Source organism: Lithobates pipiens, unplaced genomic scaffold (assembly GCF_037356315.1).
Source record: "Lithobates pipiens isolate NorthernLeopardFrog02 unplaced genomic scaffold, aLitPip1_a1.2 Scaffold_18, whole genome shotgun sequence".
NCBI classification, from domain to species: domain Eukaryota; kingdom Metazoa; phylum Chordata; class Amphibia; order Anura; family Ranidae; genus Lithobates; species Lithobates pipiens.
In genome coordinates this window covers 580,597,061-580,615,985 of record NW_027507758.1, presented here as the reverse complement: position 1 = coordinate 580,615,985, position 18,925 = coordinate 580,597,061, and the positions used below count along the sequence as shown (strand labels likewise).

The 18,925-nt window shown below is 53.3% G+C and overlaps 18 non-coding genes across 18 annotated transcripts; all 18 read right to left on the bottom strand.

The window, feature by feature from the left end:
• Positions 1-1,952: 1,952 nt before the first annotated feature.
• On the bottom strand, positions 1,953-2,023 carry TRNAG-GCC (transfer RNA glycine (anticodon GCC)). Its single transcript has one exon. It is a non-coding gene; the product is annotated as a tRNA-Gly (tRNA).
• A 1,009-nt stretch (positions 2,024-3,032) lies between these two features.
• Positions 3,033-3,103, bottom strand: TRNAG-GCC (transfer RNA glycine (anticodon GCC)). The gene has a single exon. It is a non-coding gene; the product is annotated as a tRNA-Gly (tRNA).
• A 670-nt stretch (positions 3,104-3,773) lies between these two features.
• On the bottom strand, positions 3,774-3,846 carry TRNAA-AGC (transfer RNA alanine (anticodon AGC)). Its single transcript has one exon. It is a non-coding gene; the product is annotated as a tRNA-Ala (tRNA).
• A 318-nt stretch (positions 3,847-4,164) lies between these two features.
• On the bottom strand, positions 4,165-4,235 carry TRNAG-GCC (transfer RNA glycine (anticodon GCC)). The gene has a single exon. It is a non-coding gene; the product is annotated as a tRNA-Gly (tRNA).
• Positions 4,236-5,244: 1,009 nt separating this feature from the next.
• On the bottom strand, positions 5,245-5,315 carry TRNAG-GCC (transfer RNA glycine (anticodon GCC)). Its single transcript has one exon. It is a non-coding gene; the product is annotated as a tRNA-Gly (tRNA).
• A 670-nt stretch (positions 5,316-5,985) lies between these two features.
• Positions 5,986-6,058, bottom strand: TRNAA-AGC (transfer RNA alanine (anticodon AGC)). The gene has a single exon. It is a non-coding gene; the product is annotated as a tRNA-Ala (tRNA).
• Positions 6,059-6,376: 318 nt separating this feature from the next.
• TRNAG-GCC (transfer RNA glycine (anticodon GCC)) lies at positions 6,377-6,447 on the bottom strand. The gene has a single exon. It is a non-coding gene; the product is annotated as a tRNA-Gly (tRNA).
• A 1,754-nt stretch (positions 6,448-8,201) lies between these two features.
• On the bottom strand, positions 8,202-8,274 carry TRNAA-AGC (transfer RNA alanine (anticodon AGC)). Its single transcript has one exon. It is a non-coding gene; the product is annotated as a tRNA-Ala (tRNA).
• Positions 8,275-8,618: 344 nt separating this feature from the next.
• On the bottom strand, positions 8,619-8,689 carry TRNAG-GCC (transfer RNA glycine (anticodon GCC)). Its single transcript has one exon. It is a non-coding gene; the product is annotated as a tRNA-Gly (tRNA).
• A 1,010-nt stretch (positions 8,690-9,699) lies between these two features.
• Positions 9,700-9,770, bottom strand: TRNAG-GCC (transfer RNA glycine (anticodon GCC)). The gene has a single exon. It is a non-coding gene; the product is annotated as a tRNA-Gly (tRNA).
• Positions 9,771-10,440: 670 nt separating this feature from the next.
• TRNAA-AGC (transfer RNA alanine (anticodon AGC)) lies at positions 10,441-10,513 on the bottom strand. Its single transcript has one exon. It is a non-coding gene; the product is annotated as a tRNA-Ala (tRNA).
• A 2,139-nt stretch (positions 10,514-12,652) lies between these two features.
• On the bottom strand, positions 12,653-12,725 carry TRNAA-AGC (transfer RNA alanine (anticodon AGC)). Its single transcript has one exon. It is a non-coding gene; the product is annotated as a tRNA-Ala (tRNA).
• A 318-nt stretch (positions 12,726-13,043) lies between these two features.
• TRNAG-GCC (transfer RNA glycine (anticodon GCC)) lies at positions 13,044-13,114 on the bottom strand. Its single transcript has one exon. It is a non-coding gene; the product is annotated as a tRNA-Gly (tRNA).
• Positions 13,115-14,864: 1,750 nt separating this feature from the next.
• On the bottom strand, positions 14,865-14,937 carry TRNAA-AGC (transfer RNA alanine (anticodon AGC)). Its single transcript has one exon. It is a non-coding gene; the product is annotated as a tRNA-Ala (tRNA).
• Positions 14,938-15,255: 318 nt separating this feature from the next.
• TRNAG-GCC (transfer RNA glycine (anticodon GCC)) lies at positions 15,256-15,326 on the bottom strand. The gene has a single exon. It is a non-coding gene; the product is annotated as a tRNA-Gly (tRNA).
• Positions 15,327-17,076: 1,750 nt separating this feature from the next.
• TRNAA-AGC (transfer RNA alanine (anticodon AGC)) lies at positions 17,077-17,149 on the bottom strand. The gene has a single exon. It is a non-coding gene; the product is annotated as a tRNA-Ala (tRNA).
• Positions 17,150-17,467: 318 nt separating this feature from the next.
• Positions 17,468-17,538, bottom strand: TRNAG-GCC (transfer RNA glycine (anticodon GCC)). The gene has a single exon. It is a non-coding gene; the product is annotated as a tRNA-Gly (tRNA).
• Positions 17,539-18,547: 1,009 nt separating this feature from the next.
• TRNAG-GCC (transfer RNA glycine (anticodon GCC)) lies at positions 18,548-18,618 on the bottom strand. Its single transcript has one exon. It is a non-coding gene; the product is annotated as a tRNA-Gly (tRNA).
• Positions 18,619-18,925: the final 307 nt, after the last annotated feature.

Sequence of the window (18,925 nt, the reverse complement as noted above, 5' to 3'; positions counted from 1 at the left end):
GTTGCCTTTTCCTATGCCAATCGATATTTGCTTGCGGGCCCAAAGGCCTTTCTTTCGCACACAAAGAGAAGTTGAACCTGATTCAGGTGATTCAACGAGTCCAAAGCTCTCAGCGTAAGCATGGCACTGGCACCTTTCCCCCTAATGGAATATTGTCTCTTGGCCATGGAAGCCTGGTCGTGCTTTCTTTAATTGATTGCTTTTGTCCAATACTGCCTACGTGACTTTGGCTGAAGCCACAGATGCCACCACAAAAACGTGGCAATGCCTTGGCACATGTTATGAGGAGCACTCCGGCTTCCCATGTTGCTCACGGCGCTCGGTTCCAAGCTTCAACATCAAACACAAAAGCAAGGTGCCTCCCGTGAAACCAGGAAAGCTGCGTTTGGAGAATGCGGGCATCGATCCCGCTACCTCTCGCATGCAAAGCGAGCGCTCTGCCACTTGAGCTAATCCCCCTTTGCTCGAGTGTGTTGCTTGCGCTATGGCTGATCCCTGTCCTCTCCTGGGCTATGTGTAAAATATAGTCAGTTTTGCGAAATCCACAACCTGCTCTGGCCGCTAGACACCAGGAGAGCCACCCGCTTTCCTAGCGTAGAAGGTTTGCACCCCCCTTTTTTTTCCCTCCTACGACCTTTGACAACTGAGCCCCTTCAGAGGTATGGCCCCATGGGTTTCAATGATGTAATTGGGAGAAGGCTGGTTTCAAAAAGCACTCACACCGCCTAGTACATTCTCGACAAGAAACACCTTGTGCCTTGATGCACTCCACGGGGCTGGAAATTGGGGGAGAGCGCTGCAAACACAAAGAGCCCATAATTGCATTGGCCGGGAATCGAACCCGGGCCTCCCGCGTGGCAGGCGAGAATTCTACCACTTAACCACCAATGCTCCACGCCGGGCCACTTGCCACCACCCTCGCTCAGCTGGTCTAGGAGAGTCCAGCTCTCGCCCACGCTTGACTTGGGATTCGCTGGTCGAAAATCAATGGAAACGCCTAGTCGTCTACATTGTGACTTTGCCACATGGACCCACTCCCCGTGGGAATCGCTGGCAAACTACATCCACATGTGGTTGTTGAGGTTGGTCAGCGACAAGAGCAGAGTGGCGCAGCGGAAGCGTGCTGGGCCCATAACCCAGAGGTCGATGGATCGAAACCATCCTCTGCTACGTTGCCCTTTCCTATGCCAATCGATATTTGCTTGCGTGCGGGCCCAAAGGCCTTTCTTTCGCACACAAAGAGAAGTTGAACCTGATTCAGGTGATTCAACGAGTCCAAAGCTCTCAGCGTAAGCATGGCACTGGCACCTTTTGCGCTAATGAAATATTGTCTCTTGGCCATGGAGGCCTGCTCGTGCTTTGTTTACTAGATTGCTTTTGTCCAACACTGCCTACGTGACTTTGGCTGAAGCCACAGTTGCCACCACAAAAACGTGGCAACGCCTTGGCACGCGTTATGAGGAGGACTCCGGCTTCCCATGTTGCTCACGGCGCTCGGTTCCAAGCTTCAACATCAAACACAAAAGCAAGGTGTCTCCTGGCAAATCAGGAAAGCTGCATTTGGAGAATGCGGGCATCGATCCCGCTACCTCTCGCATGCTAAGCAAGCGCTCTACCATTTGAGCTAATCCCCCTTTGCTTGAGGTTGTTGCTTGTGCTATGGCTGATCCCTGTCCTCTCCTGGGCTATGTGTAAACTATAGGCAGTTTTGCTAAATCCACAACTTGCTCTGGCCGCTAGACACCAGGAGAGCCACTCCCCCAAGACCTTGGACAACTGAGCCCCTTCTGAAGTATGGCCCCATGGGTTTCAATGATGTCATTGGGAGAAGGTGGTTTCAAAAAGCACTCACACCGCCTAATACATTCTCGACAAGAAACACCTTGTGCCTTGAGGCATTCCATGGGGCTGGAAATTGGGGGAGAGAGCTACAAACACCAAGAGCCCATAATTGCATTGGCCGGGAATCGAACCCGGGCCTCCCGCGTGGCAGGCGAGAATTCTACCACTGAACCACCAATGCTCCACGCCGGGCCAGGCGCCACCACCCTCGCTCAGCTGGCCTAGGAGAGTCCAGCTCTCGCCCACGCTTGACTTGGGATTCGCTTGTCGAAATCCATGAGGATGGTCAGCGACAAGAGCAGAGTGGCGCAGCGGAAGCGTGCTGGGCCCATAACCCAGAGGTCGATGGATCGAAACCATCCTCTGCTACGTTGCCTTTTCCTATGCCAATCGATATTTGCTTGCGGGCCCAAAGGCCTTTCTTTCGCACACAAAGAGAAGTTGAACCTGATTCAGGTGATTCAACGAGTCCAAAGCTCTCAGCGTAAGCATGGCACTGGCACCTTTCCCCCTAATGGAATATTGTCTCTTGGCCATGGAAGCCTGGTCGTGCTTTCTTTAATTGATTGCTTTTGTCCAATACTGCCTACGTGACTTTGGCTGAAGCCACAGATGCCACCACAAAAACGTGGCAATGCCTTGGCACATGTTATGAGGAGCACTCCGGCTTCCCATGTTGCTCACGGCGCTCGGTTCCAAGCTTCAACATCAAACACAAAAGCAAGGTGCCTCCCGTGAAACCAGGAAAGCTGCGTTTGGAGAATGCGGGCATCGATCCCGCTACCTCTCGCATGCAAAGCGAGCGCTCTGCCACTTGAGCTAATCCCCCTTTGCTCGAGTGTGTTGCTTGCGCTATGGCTGATCCCTGTCCTCTCCTGGGCTATGTGTAAAATATAGTCAGTTTTGCGAAATCCACAACCTGCTCTGGCCGCTAGACACCAGGAGAGCCACCCGCTTTCCTAGCGTAGAAGGTTTGCACCCCCCTTTTTTTTCCCTCCTATGACCTTTGACAACTGAGCCCCTTCAGAGGTATGGCCCCATGGGTTTCAATGATGTAATTGGGAGAAGGCTGGTTTCAAAAAGCACTCACACCGCCTAGTACATTCTCGACAAGAAACACCTTGTGCCTTGATGCACTCCACGGGGCTGGAAATTGGGGGAGAGCGCTGCAAACACAAAGAGCCCATAATTGCATTGGCCGGGAATCGAACCCGGGCCTCCCGCGTGGCAGGCGAGAATTCTACCACTGAACCACCAATGCTCCACGCCGGGCCACTTGCCACCACCCTCGCTCAGCTGGTCTAGGAGAGTCCAGCTCTCGCCCACGCTTGACTTGGGATTCGCTGGTCGAAAATCAATGGAAACGCCTAGTCGTCTACATTGTGACTTTGCCACATGGACCCACTCCCCGTGGGAATCGCTGGCAAACTACATCCACATGTGGTTGTTGAGGTTGGTCAGCGACAAGAGCAGAGTGGCGCAGCGGAAGCGTGCTGGGCCCATAACCCAGAGGTCGATGGATCGAAACCATCCTCTGCTACGTTGCCTTTTTCTATGCCAATCGATATTTGCTTGCGTGCGGGCCCAAAGGCCTTTCTTTCGCACACAAAGAGAAGTTGAACCTGATTCAGGTGATTCAACGAGTCCAAAGCTCTCAGCGTAAGCATGGCACTGGCACCTTTTGCGCTAATGAAATATTGTCTCTTGGCCATGGAGGCCTGCTCGTGCTTTGTTTACTAGATTGCTTTTGTCCAACACTGCCTACGTGACTTTGGCTGAAGCCACAGTTGCCACCACAAAAACGTGGCAACGCCTTGGCACGCGTTATGAGGAGGACTCCGGCTTCCCATGTTGCTCACGGCGCTCGGTTCCAAGCTTCAACATCAAACACAAAAGCAAGGTGTCTCCTGGCAAATCAGGAAAGCTGCATTTGGAGAATGCGGGCATCGATCCCGCTACCTCTCGCATGCTAAGCGAGCGCTCTACCATTTGAGCTAATCCCCCTTTGCTTGAGGTTGTTGCTTGTGCTATGGCTGATCCCTGTCCTCTCCTGGGCTATGTGTAAACTATAGGCAGTTTTGCTAAATCCACAACTTGCTCTGGCCGCTAGACACCAGGAGAGCCACTCCCCCAAGACCTTGGACAACTGAGCCCCTTCTGAAGTATGGCCCCATGGGTTTCAATGATGTCATTGGGAGAAGGTGGTTTCAAAAAGCACTCACACCGCCTAATACATTCTCGACAAGAAACACCTTGTGCCTTGAGGCATTCCATGGGGCTGGAAATTGGGGGAGAGAGCTACAAACACCAAGAGCCCATAATTGCATTGGCCGGGAATCGAACCCGGGCCTCCCGCGTGGCAGGCGAGAATTCTACCACTGAACCACCAATGCTCCACGCCGGGCCAGGCGCCACCACCCTCGCTCAGCTGGCCTAGGAGAGTCCAGCTCTCGCCCACGCTTGACTTGGGATTCGCTTGTCGAAATCCATGAGGATGGCCAGCGACAAGAGCAGAGTGGCGCAGCGGAAGCGTGCTGGGCCCATAACCCAGAGGTCGATGGATCGAAACCATCCTCTGCTACGTTGCCTTTTCCTATGCCAATCGATATTTGCTTGCGGGCCCAAAGGCCTTTCTTTCGCACACAAAGAGAAGTTGAACCTGATTCAGGTGATTCAACGAGTCCAAAGCTCTCAGCGTAAGCATGGCACTGGCACCTTTCCCCCTAATGGAATATTGTCTCTTGGCCATGGAAGCCTGGTCGTGCTTTCTTTAATTGATTGCTTTTGTCCAATACTGCCTACGTGACTTTGGCTGAAGCCACAGATGCCACCACAAAAACGTGGCAATGCCTTGGCACATGTTATGAGGAGCACTCCGGCTTCCCATGTTGCTCACGGCGCTCGGTTCCAAGCTTCAACATCAAACACAAAAGCAAGGTGCCTCCCGTGAAACCAGGAAAGCTGCGTTTGGAGAATGCGGGCATCGATCCCGCTACCTCTCGCATGCAAAGCGAGCGCTCTGCCACTTGAGCTAATCCCCCTTTGCTCGAATGTGTTGCTTGCGCTATGGCTGATCCCTGTCCTCTCCTGGGCTATGTGTAAAATATAGTCAGTTTTGCGAAATCCACAACCTGCTCTGGCCGCTAGACACCAGGAGAGCCACCCGCTTTCCTAGCGTAGAAGGTTTGCACCCCCCTTTTTTTTCCCTCCTACGACCTTTGACAACTGAGCCCCTTCAGAGGTATGGCCCCATGGGTTTCAATGATGTAATTGGGAGAAGGCTGGTTTCAAAAAGCACTCACACCGCCTAGTACATTCTCGACAAGAAACACCTTGTGCCTTGATGCACTCCACGGGGCTGGAAATTGGGGGAGAGCGCTGCAAACACAAAGAGCCCATAATTGCATTGGCCGGGAATCGAACCCGGGCCTCCCGCGTGGCAGGCGAGAATTCTACCACTGAACCACCAATGCTCCACGCCGGGCCACTTGCCACCACCCTCGCTCAGCTGGTCTAGGAGAGTCCAGCTCTCGCCCACGCTTGACTTGGGATTCGCTGGTCGAAAATCAATGGAAACGCCTAGTCGTCTACATTGTGACTTTGCCACATGGACCCACTCCCCGTGGGAATCGCTGGCAAACTACATCCACATGTGGTTGTTGAGGTTGGTCAGCGACAAGAGCAGAGTGGCGCAGCGGAAGCGTGCTGGGCCCATAACCCAGAGGTCGATGGATCGAAACCATCCTCTGCTACGTTGCCCTTTCCTATGCCAATCGATATTTGCTTGCGTGCGGGCCCAAAGGCCTTTCTTTCGCACACAAAGAGAAGTTGAACCTGATTCAGGTGATTCAACGAGTCCAAAGCTCTCAGCGTAAGCATGGCACTGGCACCTTTTGCGCTAATGAAATATTGTCTCTTGGCCATGGAGGCCTGCTCGTGCTTTGTTTACTAGATTGCTTTTGTCCAACACTGCCTACGTGACTTTGGCTGAAGCCACAGTTGCCACCACAAAAACGTGGCAACGCCTTGGCACGCGTTATGAGGAGGACTCCGGCTTCCCATGTTGCTCACGGCGCTCGGTTCCAAGCTTCAACATCAAACACAAAAGCAAGGTGTCTCCTGGCAAATCAGGAAAGCTGCATTTGGAGAATGCGGGCATCGATCCCGCTACCTCTCGCATGCTAAGCGAGCGCTCTACCATTTGAGCTAATCCCCCTTTGCTTGAGGTTGTTGCTTGTGCTATGGCTGATCCCTGTCCTCTCCTGGGCTATGTGTAAACTATAGGCAGTTTTGCTAAATCCACAACTTGCTCTGGCCGCTAGACACCAGGAGAGCCACTCCCCCAAGACCTTGGACAACTGAGCCCCTTCTGAAGTATGGCCCCATGGGTTTCAATGATGTCATTGGGAGAAGGTGGTTTCAAAAAGCACTCACACCGCCTAATACATTCTCGACAAGAAACACCTTGTGCCTTGAGGCATTCCATGGGGCTGGAAATTGGGGGAGAGAGCTACAAACACCAAGAGCCCATAATTGCATTGGCCGGGAATCGAACCCGGGCCTCCCGCGTGGCAGGCGAGAATTCTACCACTGAACCACCAATGCTCCACGCCGGGCCAGGCGCCACCACCCTCGCTCAGTTGGCCTAGGAGAGTCCAGCTCTCGCCCACGCTTGACTTGGGATTCGCTTGTCGAAATCCATGAGGATGGTCAGCGACAAGAGCAGAGTGGCGCAGCGGAAGCGTGCTGGGCCCATAACCCAGAGGTCGATGGATCGAAACCATCCTCTGCTACGTTGCCTTTTCCTATGCCAATCGATATTTGCTTGCGGGCCCAAAGGCCTTTCTTTCGCACACAAAGAGAAGTTGAACCTGATTCAGGTGATTCAACGAGTCCAAAGCTCTCAGCGTAAGCATGGCACTGGCACCTTTCCCCCTAATGGAATATTGTCTCTTGGCCATGGAAGCCTGGTCGTGCTTTCTTTAATTGATTGCTTTTGTCCAATACTGCCTACGTGACTTTGGCTGAAGCCACAGATGCCACCACAAAAACGTGGCAATGCCTTGGCACATGTTATGAGGAGCACTCCGGCTTCCCATGTTGCTCACGGCGCTCGGTTCCAAGCTTCAACATCAAACACAAAAGCAAGGTGCCTCCCGTGAAACCAGGAAAGCTGCGTTTGGAGAATGCGGGCATCGATCCCGCTACCTCTCGCATGCAAAGCGAGCGCTCTGCCACTTGAGCTAATCCCCCTTTGCTCGAGTGTGTTGCTTGCGCTATGGCTGATCCCTGTCCTCTCCTGGGCTATGTGTAAAATATAGTCAGTTTTGCGAAATCCACAACCTGCTCTGGCCGCTAGACACCAGGAGAGCCACCCGCTTTCCTAGCGTAGAAGGTTTGCACCCCCCTTTTTTTTCCCTCCTACGACCTTTGACAACTGAGCCCCTTCAGAGGTATGGCCCCATGGGTTTCAATGATGTAATTGGGAGAAGGCTGGTTTCAAAAAGCACTCACACCGCCTAGTACATTCTCGACAAGAAACACCTTGTGCCTTGATGCACTCCACGGGGCTGGAAATTGGGGGAGAGCGCTGCAAACACAAAGAGCCCATAATTGCATTGGCCGGGAATCGAACCCGGGCCTCCCGCGTGGCAGGTGAGAATTCTACCACTGAACCACCAATGCTCCACGCCGGGCCACTTGCCACCACCCTCGCTCAGCTGGTCTAGGAGAGTCCAGCTCTCGCCCACGCTTGACTTGGGATTCGCTGGTCGAAAATCAATGGAAACGCCTAGTCGTCTACATTGTGACTTTGCCACATGGACCCACTCCCCGTGGGAATCGCTGGCAAACTACATCCACATGTGGTTGTTGAGGTTGGTCAGCGACAAGAGCAGAGTGGCGCAGCGGAAGCGTGCTGGGCCCATAACCCAGAGGTCGATGGATCGAAACCATCCTCTGCTACGTTGCCCTTTCCTATGCCAATCGATATTTGCTTGCGTGCGGGCGGGCCCAAAGGCCTTTCTTTCGCACACAAAGAGAAGTTGAACCTGATTCAGGTGATTCAACGAGTCCAAAGCTCTCAGCGTAAGCATGGCACTGGCACCTTTTGCGCTAATGAAATATTGTCTCTTGGCCATGGAGGCCTGCTCGTGCTTTGTTTACTAGATTGCTTTTGTCCAACACTGCCTACGTGACTTTGGCTGAAGCCACAGTTGCCACCACAAAAACGTGGCAACGCCTTGGCACGCGTTATGAGGAGGACTCCGGCTTCCCATGTTGCTCACGGCGCTCGGTTCCAAGCTTCAACATCAAACACAAAAGCAAGGTGTCTCCTGGCAAATCAGGAAAGCTGCATTTGGAGAATGCGGGCATCGATCCCGCTACCTCTCGCATGCTAAGCGAGCGCTCTACCATTTGAGCTAATCCCCCTTTGCTTGAGGTTGTTGCTTGAGGTTGTTGCTTGAGGTTGTTGCTTGTGCTATGGCTGATCCCTGTCCTCTCCTGGGCTATGTGTAAGCTATAGGCAGTTTTGCTAAATCCACAACTTGCTCTGGCCGCTAGACACCAGGAGAGCCACTCCCCCAAGACCTTGGACAACTGAGCCCCTTCTGAAGTATGGCCCCATGGGTTTCAATGATGTCATTGGGAGAAGGTGGTTTCAAAAAGCACTCACACCGCCTAATACATTCTCGACAAGAAACACCTTGTGCCTTGAGGCATTCCATGGGGCTGGAAATTGGGGGAGAGAGCTACAAACACCAAGAGCCCATAATTGCATTGGCCGGGAATCGAACCCGGGCCTCCCGCGTGGCAGGCGAGAATTCTACCACTGAACCACCAATGCTCCACGCCGGGCCAGGCGCCACCACCCTCGCTCAGCTGGCCTAGGAGAGTCCAGCTCTCGCCCACGCTTGACTTGGGATTCGCTTGTCGAAATCCATGAGGATGGCCAGCGACAAGAGCAGAGTGGCGCAGCGGAAGCGTGCTGGGCCCATAACCCAGAGGTCGATGGATCGAAACCTTCCTCTGCTACGTTGCCTTTTCCTATGCCAATCGATATTTGCTTGCGGGCCCAAAGGCCTTTCTTTCGCACACAAAGAGAAGTTGAACCTGATTCAGGTGATTCAACGAGTCCAAAGCTCTCAGCGTAAGCATGGCACTGGCACCTTTCCCCCTAATGGAATATTGTCTCTTGGCCATGGAAGCCTGGTCGTGCTTTCTTTAATTGATTGCTTTTGTCCAATACTGCCTACGTGACTTTGGCTGAAGCCACAGATGCCACCACAAAAACGTGGCAATGCCTTGGCACATGTTATGAGGAGCACTCCGGCTTCCCATGTTGCTCACGGCGCTCGGTTCCAAGCTTCAACATCAAACACAAAAGCAAGGTGCCTCCCGTGAAACCAGGAAAGCTGCGTTTGGAGAATGCAGGCATCGATCCCGCTACCTCTCGCATGCAAAGCGAGCGCTCTGCCACTTGAGCTAATCCCCCTTTGCTCGAGTGTGTTGCTTGCGCTATGGCTGATCCCTGTCCTCTCCTGGGCTATGTGTAAAATATAGTCAGTTTTGCGAAATCCACAACCTGCTCTGGCCGCTAGACACCAGGAGAGCCACCCGCTTTCCTAGCGTAGAAGGTTTGCACCCCCCTTTTTTTTCCCTCCTACGACCTTTGACAACTGAGCCCCTTCAGAGGTATGGCCCCCATGGGTTTCAATGATGTAATTGGGAGAAGGCTGGTTTCAAAAAGCACTCACACCGCCTAGTACATTCTCGACAAGAAACACCTTGTGCCTTGATGCACTCCACGGGGCTGGAAATTGGGGGAGAGCGCTGCAAACACAAAGAGCCCATAATTGCATTGGCCGGGAATCGAACCCGGGCCTCCCGCGTGGCAGGCGAGAATTCTACCACTGAACCACCAATGCTCCACGCCGGGCCACTTGCCACCACCCTCGCTCAGCTGGTCTAGGAGAGTCCAGCTCTCGCCCACGCTTGACTTGGGATTCGCTGGTCGAAAATCAATGGAAACGCCTAGTCGTCTACATTGTGACTTTGCCACATGGACCCACTCCCCGTGGGAATCGCTGGCAAACTACATCCACATGTGGTTGTTGAGGTTGGTCAGCGACAAGAGCAGAGTGGCGCAGCGGAAGCGTGCTGGGCCCATAACCCAGAGGTCGATGGATCGAAACCATCCTCTGCTACGTTGCCCTTTCCTATGCCAATCGATATTTGCTTGCGTGCGGGCCCAAAGGCCTTTCTTTCGCACACAAAGAGAAGTTGAACCTGATTCAGGTGATTCAACGAGTCCAAAGCTCTCAGCGTAAGCATGGCACTGGCACCTTTTGCGCTAATGAAATATTGTCTCTTGGCCATGGAGGCCTGCTCGTGCTTTGTTTACTAGATTGCTTTTGTCCAACACTGCCTACGTGACTTTGGCTGAAGCCACAGTTGCCACCACAAAAACGTGGCAACGCCTTGGCACGCGTTATGAGGAGGACTCCGGCTTCCCATGTTGCTCACGGCGCTCGGTTCCAAGCTTCAACATCAAACACAAAAGCAAGGTGTCTCCTGGCAAATCAGGAAAGCTGCATTTGGAGAATGCGGGCATCGATCCCGCTACCTCTCGCATGCTAAGCGAGCGCTCTACCATTTGAGCTAATCCCCCTTTGCTTGAGGTTGTTGCTTGTGCTATGGCTGATCCCTGTCCTCTCCTGGGCTATGTGTAAACTATAGGCAGTTTTGCTAAATCCACAACTTGCTCTGGCCGCTAGACACCAGGAGAGCCACTCCCCCAAGACCTTGGACAACTGAGCCCCTTCTGAAGTATGGCCCCATGGGTTTCAATGATGTCATTGGGAGAAGGTGGTTTCAAAAAGCACTCACACCGCCTAATACATTCTCGACAAGAAACACCTTGTGCCTTGAGGCATTCCATGGGGCTGGAAATTGGGGGAGAGAGCTACAAACACCAAGAGCCCATAATTGCATTGGCCGGGAATCGAACACGGGCCTCCCGCGTGGCAGGCGAGAATTCTACCACTGAACCACCAATGCTCCACGCCGGGCCAGGCGCCACCACCCTCGCTCAGCTGGCCTAGGAGAGTCCAGCTCTCGCCCACGCTTGACTTGGGATTCGCTTGTCGAAATCCATGAGGATGGCCAGCGACAAGAGCAGAGTGGCGCAGCGGAAGCGTGCTGGGCCCATAACCCAGAGGTCGATGGATCGAAACCATCCTCTGCTACGTTGCCTTTTCCTATGCCAATCGATATTTGCTTGCGGGCCCAAAGGCCTTTCTTTCGCACACAAAGAGAAGTTGAACCTGATTCAGGTGATTCAACGAGTCCAAAGCTCTCAGCGTAAGCATGGCACTGGCACCTTTCCCCCTAATGGAATATTGTCTCTTGGCCATGGAAGCCTGGTCGTGCTTTCTTTAATTGATTGCTTTTGTCCAATACTGCCTACGTGACTTTGGCTGAAGCCACAGATGCCACCACAAAAACGTGGCAATGCCTTGGCACATGTTATGAGGAGCACTCCGGCTTCCCATGTTGCTCACGGCGCTCGGTTCCAAGCTTCAACATCAAACACAAAAGCAAGGTGCCTCCCGTGAAACCAGGAAAGCTGCGTTTGGAGAATGCGGGCATCGATCCCGCTACCTCTCGCATGCAAAGCGAGCGCTCTGCCACTTGAGCTAATCCCCCTTTGCTCGAGTGTGTTGCTTGCGCTATGGCTGATCCCTGTCCTCTCCTGGGCTATGTGTAAAATATAGTCAGTTTTGCGAAATCCACAACCTGCTCTGGCCGCTAGACACCAGGAGAGCCACCCGCTTTCCTAGCGTAGAAGGTTTGCACCCCCCTTTTTTTTCCCTCCTACGACCTTTGACAACTGAGCCCCTTCAGAGGTATGGCCCCATGGGTTTCAATGATGTAATTGGGAGAAGGCTGGTTTCAAAAAGCACTCACACCGCCTAGTACATTCTCGACAAGAAACACCTTGTGCCTTGATGCACTCCACGGGGCTGGAAATTGGGGGAGAGCGCTGCAAACACAAAGAGCCCATAATTGCATTGGCCGGGAATCGAACCCGGGCCTCCCGCGTGGCAGGCGAGAATTCTACCACTTAACCACCAATGCTCCACGCCGGGCCACTTGCCACCACCCTCGCTCAGCTGGTCTAGGAGAGTCCAGCTCTCGCCCACGCTTGACTTGGGATTCGCTGGTCGAAAATCAATGGAAACGCCTAGTCGTCTACATTGTGACTTTGCCACATGGACCCACTCCCCGTGGGAATCGCTGGCAAACTACATCCACATGTGGTTGTTGAGGTTGGTCAGCGACAAGAGCAGAGTGGCGCAGCGGAAGCGTGCTGGGCCCATAACCCAGAGGTCGATGGATCGAAACCATCCTCTGCTACGTTGCCCTTTCCTATGCCAATCGATATTTGCTTGCGTGCGGGCCCAAAGGCCTTTCTTTCGCACACAAAGAGAAGTTGAACCTGATTCAGGTGATTCAACGAGTCCAAAGCTCTCAGCGTAAGCATGGCACTGGCACCTTTTGCGCTAATGAAATATTGTCTCTTGGCCATGGAGGCCTGCTCGTGCTTTGTTTACTAGATTGCTTTTGTCCAACACTGCCTACGTGACTTTGGCTGAAGCCACAGTTGCCACCACAAAAACGTGGCAACGCCTTGGCACGCGTTATGAGGAGGACTCCGGCTTCCCATGTTGCTCACGGCGCTCGGTTCCAAGCTTCAACATCAAACACAAAAGCAAGGTGTCTCCTGGCAAATCAGGAAAGCTGCATTTGGAGAATGCGGGCATCGATCCCGCTACCTCTCGCATGCTAAGCGAGCGCTCTACCATTTGAGCTAATCCCCCTTTGCTTGAGGTTGTTGCTTGTGCTATGGCTGATCCCTGTCCTCTCCTGGGCTATGTGTAAACTATAGGCAGTTTTGCTAAATCCACAACTTGCTCTGGCCGCTAGACACCAGGAGAGCCACTCCCCCAAGACCTTGGACAACTGAGCCCCTTCTGAAGTATGGCCCCATGGGTTTCAATGATGTCATTGGGAGAAGGTGGTTTCAAAAAGCACTCACACCGCCTAATACATTCTCGACAAGAAACACCTTGTGCCTTGAGGCATTCCATGGGGCTGGAAATTGGGGGAGAGAGCTACAAACACCAAGAGCCCATAATTGCATTGGCCGGGAATCGAACCCGGGCCTCCCGCGTGGCAGGCGAGAATTCTACCACTGAACCACCAATGCTCCACGCCGGGCCAGGCGCCACCACCCTCGCTCAGCTGGCCTAGGAGAGTCCAGCTCTCGCCCACGCTTGACTTGGCATTCGCTTGTCGAAATCCATGAGGATGGCCAGCGACAAGAGCAGAGTGGCGCAGCGGAAGCGTGCTGGGCCCATAACCCAGAGGTCGATGGATCGAAACCATCCTCTGCTACGTTGCCTTTTCCTATGCCAATCGATATTTGCTTGCGGGCCCAAAGGCCTTTCTTTCGCACACAAAGAGAAGTTGAACCTGATTCAGGTGATTCAACGAGTCCAAAGCTCTCAGCGTAAGCATGGCACTGGCACCTTTCCCCCTAATGGAATATTGTCTCTTGGCCATGGAAGCCTGGTCGTGCTTTCTTTAATTGATTGCTTTTGTCCAATACTGCCTACGTGACTTTGGCTGAAGCCACAGATGCCACCACAAAAACGTGGCAATGCCTTGGCACATGTTATGAGGAGCACTCCGGCTTCCCATGTTGCTCACGGCGCTCGGTTCCAAGCTTCAACATCAAACACAAAAGCAAGGTGCCTCCCGTGAAACCAGGAAAGCTGCGTTTGGAGAATGCGGGCATCGATCCCGCTACCTCTCGCATGCAAAGCGAGCGCTCTGCCACTTGAGCTAATCCCCCTTTGCTCGAGTGTGTTGCTTGCGCTATGGCTGATCCCTGTCCTCTCCTGGGCTATGTGTAAAATATAGTCAGTTTTGCGAAATCCACAACCTGCTCTGGCCGCTAGACACCAGGAGAGCCACCCGCTTTCCTAGCGTAGAAGGTTTGCACCCCCCTTTTTTTTCCCTCCTACGACCTTTGACAACTGAGCCCCTTCAGAGGTATGGCCCCATGGGTTTCAATGATGTAATTGGGAGAAGGCTGGTTTCAAAAAGCACTCACACCGCCTAGTACATTCTCGACAAGAAACACCTTGTGCCTTGATGCACTCCACGGGGCTGGAAATTGGGGGAGAGCGCTGCAAACACAAAGAGCCCATAATTGCATAGGCCGGGAATCGAACCCGGGCCTCCCGCGTGGCAGGCGAGAATTCTACCACTTAACCACCAATGCTCCACGCCGGGCCACTTGCCACCACCCTCGCTCAGCTGGTCTAGGAGAGTCCAGCTCTCGCCCACGCTTGACTTGGGATTCGCTGGTCGAAAATCAATGGAAACGCCTAGTCGTCTACATTGTGACTTTGCCACATGGACCCACTCCCCGTGGGAATCGCTGGCAAACTACATCCACATGTGGTTGTTGAGGTTGGTCAGCGACAAGAGCAGAGTGGCGCAGCGGAAGCGTGCTGGGCCCATAACCCAGAGGTCGATGGATCGAAACCATCCTCTGCTATGTTGCCCTTTCCTATGCCAATCGATATTTGCTTGCGTGCGGGCCCAAAGGCCTTTCTTTCGCACACAAAGAGAAGTTGAACCTGATTCAGGTGATTCAACGAGTCCAAAGCTCTCAGCGTAAGCATGGCACTGGCACCTTTTGCGCTAATGAAATATTGTCTCTTGGCCATGGAGGCCTGCTCGTGCTTTGTTTACTAGATTGCTTTTGTCCAACACTGCCTACGTCACTTTGGCTGAAGCCACAGTTGCCACCACAAAAACGTGGCAACGCCTTGGCACGCGTTATGAGGAGGACTCCGGCTTCCCATGTTGCTCACGGCGCTCGGTTCCAAGCTTCAACATCAAACACAAAAGCAAGGTGTCTCCTGGCAAATCAGGAAAGCTGCATTTGGAGAATGCGGGCATCGATCCCGCTACCTCTCGCATGCTAAGCGAGCGCTCTACCATTTGAGCTAATCCCCCTTTGCTTGAGGTTGTTGCTTGTGCTATGGCTGATCCCTGTCCTCTCCTGGGCTATGTGTAAACTATAGGCAGTTTTGCTAAATCCACAACTTGCTCTGGCCGCTAGACACCAGGAGAGCCACTCCCCCAAGACCTTGGACAACTGAGCCCCTTCTGAAGTATGGCCCCATGGGTTTCAATGATGTCATTGGGAGAAGGTGGTTTCAAAAAGCACTCACACCGCCTAATACATTCTCGACAAGAAACACCTTGTGCCTTGAGGCATTCCATGGGGCTGGAAATTGGGGGAGAGAGCTACAAACACCAAGAGCCCATAATTGCATTGGCCGGGAATCGAACCCGGGCCTCCCGCGTGGCAGGCGAGAATTCTACCACTGAACCACCAATGCTCCACGCCGGGCCAGGCGCCACCACCCTCGCTCAGCTGGCCTAGGAGAGTCCAGCTCTCGCCCACGCTTGACTTGGGATTCGCTTGTCGAAATCCATGAGGATGGCCAGCGACAAGAGCAGAGTGGCGCAGCGGAAGCGTGCTGGGCCCATAACCCAGAGGTCGATGGATCGAAACCATCCTCTGCTACGTTGCCTTTTCCTATGCCAATCGATATTTGCTTGCGGGCCCAAAGGCCTTTCTTTCGCACACAAAGAGAAGTTGAACCTGATTCAGGTGATTCAACGAGTCCAAAGCTCTCAGCGTAAGCATGGCACTGGCACCTTTCCCCCTAATGGAATATTGTCTCTTGGCCATGGAAGCCTGGTCGTGCTTTCTTTAATTGATTGCTTTTGTCCAATACTGCCTACGTGACTTTGGCTGAAGCCACAGATGCCACCACAAAAACGTGGCAATGCCTTGGCACATGTTATGAGGAGCACTCCGGCTTCCCATGTTGCTCACGGCGCTCGGTTCCAAGCTTCAACATCAAACACAAAAGCAAGGTGCCTCCCGTGAAACCAGGAAAGCTGCGTTTGGAGAATGCGGGCATCGATCCCGCTACCTCTCGCATGCAAAGCGAGCACTCTGCCACTTGAGCTAATCCCCCTTTGCTCGAGTGTGTTGCTTGCGCTATGGCTGATCCCTGTCCTCTCCTGGGCTATGTGTAAAATATAGTCAGTTTTGCGAAATCCACAACCTGCTCTGGCCGCTAGACACCAGGAGAGCCACCCGCTTTCCTAGCGTAGAAGGTTTGCACCCCCCTTTTTTTTCCCTCCTACGACCTTTGACAACTGAGCCCCTTCAGAGGTATGGCCCCATGGGTTTCAATGATGTAATTGGGAGAAGGCTGGTTTCAAAAAGCACTCACACCGCCTAGTACATTCTCGACAAGAAACACCTTGTGCCTTGATGCACTCCACGGGGCTGGAAATTGGGGGAGAGCGCTGCAAACACAAAGAGCCCATAATTGCATTGGCCGGGAATCGAACCCGGGCCTCCCGCGTGGCAGGCGAGAATTCTACCACTTAACCACCAATGCTCCACGCCGGGCCACTTGCCACCACCCTCGCTCAGCTGGTCTAGGAGAGTCCAGCTCTCGCCCACGCTTGACTTGGGATTCGCTGGTCGAAAATCAATGGAAACGCCTAGTCGTCTACATTGTGACTTTGCCACATGGACCCACTCCCCGTGGGAATCGCTGGCAAACTACATCCACATGTGGTTGTTGAGGTTGGTCAGCGACAAGAGCAGAGTGGCGCAGCGGAAGCGTGCTGGGCCCATAACCCAGAGGTCGATGGATCGAAACCATCCTCTGCTACGTTGCCCTTTCCTATGCCAATCGATATTTGCTTGCGTGCGGGCCCAAAGGCCTTTCTTTCGCACACAAAGAGAAGTTGAACTTGATTCAGGTGATTCAACGAGTCCAAAGCTCTCAGCGTAAGCATGGCACTGGCACCTTTTGCGCTAATGAAATATTGTCTCTTGGCCATGGAGGCCTGCTCGTGCTTTGTTTACTAGATTGCTTTTGTCCAACACTGCCTACGTGACTTTGGCTGAAGCCACAGTTGCCACCACAAAAACGTGGCAACGCCTTGGCACGCGTTATGAGGAGGACTCCGGCTTCCCATGTTGCTCACGGCGCTCGGTTCCAAGCTTCAACATCAAACACAAAAGCAAGGTGTCTCCTGGCAAATCAGGAAAGCTGCATTTGGAGAATGCGGGCATCGATCCCGCTACCTCTCGCATGCTAAGCGAGCGCTCTACCATTTGAGCTAATCCCCCTTTGCTTGAGGTTGTTGCTTGTGCTATGGCTGATCCCTGTCCTCTCCTGGGCTATGTGTAAACTATAGGCAGTTTTGCTAAATCCACAACTTGCTCTGGCCGCTAGACACCAGGAGAGCCACTCCCCCAAGACCTTGGACAACTGAGCCCCTTCTGAAGTATGGCCCCATGGGTTTCAATGATGTCATTGGGAGAAGGTGGTTTCAAAAAGCACTCACACCGCCTAATACATTCTCGACAAGAAACACCTTGTGCCTTGAGGCATTCCATGGGGCTGGAAATTGGGGGAGAGAGCTACAAACACCAAGAGCCCATAATTGCATTGGCCGGGAATCGAACCCGGGCCTCCCGCGTGGCAGGCGAGAATTCTACCACTGAACCACCAATGCTCCACGCCGGGCCAGGCGCCACCACCCTCGCTCAGCTGGCCTAGGAGAGTCCAGCTCTCGCCCACGCTTGACTTGGGATTCGCTTGTCGAAATCCATGAGGATGGCCAGCGACAAGAGCAGAGTGGCGCAGCGGAAGCGTGCTGGGCCCATAACCCAGAGGTCGATGGATCGAAACCATCCTCTGCTACGTTGCCTTTTCCTATGCCAATCGATATTTGCTTGCGGGCCCAAAGGCCTTTCTTTCGCACACAAAGAGAAGTTGAACCTGATTCAGGTGATTCAACGAGTCCAAAGCTCTCAGCGTAAGCATGGCACTGGCACCTTTCCCCCTAATGGAATATTGTCTCTTGGCCATGGAAGCCTGGTCGTGCTTTCTTTAATTGATTGCTTTTGTCCAATACTGCCTACGTGACTTTGGCTGAAGCCACAGATGCCACCACAAAAACGTGGCAATGCCTTGGCACATGTTATGAGGAGCACTCCGGCTTCCCATGTTGCTCACGGCGCTCGGTTCCAAGCTTCAACATCAAACACAAAAGCAAGGTGCCTCCCGTGAAACCAGGAAAGCTGCGTTTGGAGAATGCGGGCATCGATCCCGCTACCTCTCGCATGCAAAGCGAGCGCTCTGCCACTTGAGCTAATCCCCCTTTGCTCGAGTGTGTTGCTTGCGCTATGGCTGATCCCTGTCCTCTCCTGGGCTATGTGTAAAATATAGTCAGTTTTGCGAAATCCACAACCTGCTCTGGCCGCTAGACACCAGGAGAGCCACCCGCTTTCCTAGCGTAGAAGGTTTGCACCCCCCTTTTTTTTCCCTCCTACGACCTTTGACAACTGAGCCCCTTCAGAGGTATGGCCCCATGGGTTTCAATGATGTAATTGGGAGAAGGCTGGTTTCAAAAAGCACTCACACCGCCTAGTACATTCTCGACAAGAAACACCTTGTGCCTTGATGCACTCCACGGGGCTGGAAATTGGGGGAGAGCGCTGCAAACACAAAGAGCCCATAATTGCATTGGCCGGGAATCGAACCCGGGCCTCCCGCGTGGCAGGCGAGAATTCTACCACTGAACCACCAATGCTCCACGCCGGGCCACTTGCCACCACCCTCGCTCAGCTGGTCTAGGAGAGTCCAGCTCTCGCCCACGCTTGACTTGGGATTCGCTGGTCGAAAATCAATGGAAACGCCTAGTCGTCTACATTGTGACTTTGCCACATGGACCCACTCCCCGTGGGAATCGCTGGCAAACTACATCCACATGTGGTTGTTGAGGTTGGTCAGCGACAAGAGCAGAGTGGCGCAGCGGAAGCGTGCTGGGCCCATAACCCAGAGGTCGATGGATCGAAACCATCCTCTGCTACGTTGCCCTTTCCTATGCCAATCGATAT